This window comes from Sinocyclocheilus anshuiensis, unplaced genomic scaffold, assembly GCF_001515605.1.
Source record: "Sinocyclocheilus anshuiensis isolate Anshui unplaced genomic scaffold, SAMN03320099.WGS_v1.1 scaffold678, whole genome shotgun sequence".
NCBI lineage: Eukaryota > Metazoa > Chordata > Actinopteri > Cypriniformes > Cyprinidae > Sinocyclocheilus > Sinocyclocheilus anshuiensis.
The window spans coordinates 33804-36264 of NW_015544157.1; the positions used below are offsets into that span (position 1 = coordinate 33804).

At 50.8% G+C, this 2461-nt stretch overlaps 1 long non-coding RNA gene across 2 annotated transcripts in view; it reads left to right on the forward strand.

Moving 5' to 3' along the window:
• Nucleotides 1-2461, forward strand: part of LOC107695441 (uncharacterized) — a 6076-nt gene that overhangs the window by 2563 nt on the left and 1052 nt on the right. Inside the window, exons 2-3 of one of the 2 annotated variants that reach the window (XR_001634995.1) lie at nt 2036-2038; nt 2376-2452. This is a non-coding gene — a long non-coding RNA (uncharacterized LOC107695441). Of the gene's footprint in view, nt 1-2035; nt 2039-2375; nt 2453-2461 lie in introns of those variants that run through there. The other variant, XR_001634996.1, reaches the window with a different exon arrangement.

The window sequence follows — 2461 nt, forward strand, 5'->3', positions numbered from 1 at the left end:
CGAAGACCGGAGGCGGCGGAGGGGGAGAGGTCGTCGCCCGGGGCCTGGCTCGCGTCTTCCGTGGGGGGTGCACCCAGGGTACGTGGTGTCCCGGCGCCGGAGTGAAGGACATCTGGGAAGATCGCATCCTGGGTGCACCGGGCCTGTGCAGAGAAACACACGGAGTAGTGGTGGTGGGAGAGTTAGCAGCGCGCTGTATACTTACCCCGGACTTGTGAGCGTCAGCTGTTTACAGCTCGAACGTGTCCTCACCTGCACTCAAAGGTAATCCGCCATTAAAGCAAGTAGCATTGAGTAAAACAATGGTAATGTGTGTGAATAGAGTATTAGCAATGTAAGCGAGATTAGCGGCAACCACGCTGGCGATGCTAACGGGCTATAAGCTAATAGCGGACTCGGGAAATCAAAATAAAACTAGTGATAAGGCGCTCTGCTTGTTTTTGTTGTAGAATACGATAGGGGATATATTCACACGTTATATACACGAAAATGATGGTGTATAAAATAGATTTTAAGTAAAAAAAAAATAGATGATAAAGAATTAATTTGATGGAGCTCAAACTCAAAACACATAGCAGCAACAAACAGCCTGATGTAGGCTGTAGCAAGGTGCGGGTCCTCGAGCTTGTGCAGCAGGTGTCAAGGCTGTGTCACCTGTCATCCTGAAGTGAGTTGGTCTGGGTAAGATGGTTGTTTGTCAATGTTGTTAGCCAGTAGGCTATCCGTGGTACCCGTGATGTGGAACAACCGGGTTAGACTCTCACTGGTGAGAGTACAGGTGGTTCCAGGGATTGCCGGGAACTGTTATGGAGATTCTGTAGGGTGCAGAGAAATTTCCGACTGACCTAGTGATGATGGCAGGAGAGCGGCAGGTGGTTGTTAGCCCTCTGTTTTGCCCGAACGTCACTAGAAATCTGATGTTTGCGGTGTCGCTTTGCTCTTGTGGCGGCACCGACTTGAGCTTGCCTGAGTTGTGTTGGTAGAGGTTTTGCTGTTGGGCACGTGGGCCCGTTGCTCCATCCAACGTTGTCTGGCTGCTTCTGGGGTGTCGACTGGTTTTAAGGGATGCTCCTCCCTTGGAGGGGTCTGATGCTGTGTTGCGTCAGGCAAGGTGTCAGAAGTTTGTCTTTCTCAGTACTCCTTAGTTGAGTTTTGTTCAAGGAGCTCTTTTGCAAGTGTCAGCAGCTCCTGTAACCCAGAAGTAGGCGTGTCCAGCTGTCCTTGTGTAGCCTCCATTCGGCACCTGTGTGAAGGGTGTGGAGGAGGATGTTGTGGTGGACTGCTGTTGGACATACCATGGTGTTTGCAGGATGAGGATGCCTTTTTCCATGGCTTTTCCCAGTGGTTGGTCTGGAACCTGGGTCTGTTGCCATGGTGATGGCTCTGTCCTCTTCTGGCTAGGGGCTTTCTGTAGAAGGGTTTTGCATTGTGGCAATGCTGGGTGCCTTCTGGTGCCCGCTTTGTATTCTGAGTTGTGAAGTTCAGAATCAGCAGCGATCAGTCCATGTTCAGACTCTGGGTCTGAGAATTCCTTTATGATGGCTTGTTTAAGCTGCTGGTGAGGCTGCAGGATCAGTTCCTTTGATGTCCTCAGGATCTCTGCAGTACTTAGGTTGCCAGATGTATTGTCACTGGCCAGCTCATTGGGGTCTGTGGTTTCAGACTGACCTAGTGATGGTGGCAGGAGGGCAGCAGGTGGTTGTTAGCCCTCGGTTTTGCTCGAACGTCCCTAGAAACCTGATGTTTGCGCTGTCGCTTTGCTCTTGTGGCGGCACCGACTTGAGCTTGCCTGAGTTGTGTTGGTAGAGGTTTTGCTGTTGTATAGTGATGGCTCTGTCCTCTGCTGGCTATGGGCTTTCTGTAGAAGGGTTTTGCATTGTGGCAATGCTCAGTGCCTTCTGGTGCCTGCTTTGGATTCTGGGTTGTGAAGTTCAGAAGGTCACGCAGTTGTTGCATAGGCATTGTGCGGCAGGCCATAGTGCCTAAATGGTGACTTACAATATGATGGAGGTTTCGGAGGAAAAGGCTCTTGAAGCTGGTGTCCTCCTCCATCCCAGGGTAATTGCATCAGTCCGTGTTCAGACTTTATGATGGCTTGTTTGAGCCACTGGTAGTTTGATTGGATGTGTCCTGGCTGTCTAGAGGTGATCCAGAGCAGATAGAGTCTATCTTGGTGGTTCACACTGGTCCAAGACTGCAGGTAAAAGTCAATGTCTCGCAGGTAGGCATGGACGTCGTGGTCTCCTGCCAGTTCTGGGCGTGAATGCAGGGATGTTTCTGGCCATTCGGTTGAGGTCTTTGAGTGTCACTCCATGTGTCATTTCAGAGTTTGTCTGAATTGATCCTTTTCCTTCTGCGGCTGCAGAGGTTTCCAGGAAACTGACTTGTGAAGTGTCAAGCAGAAGGCTTTGGCTCCCTTCTCCCCCCTTCGTAGCTGTGTACAGGTGTGAAGGGGCTTGCA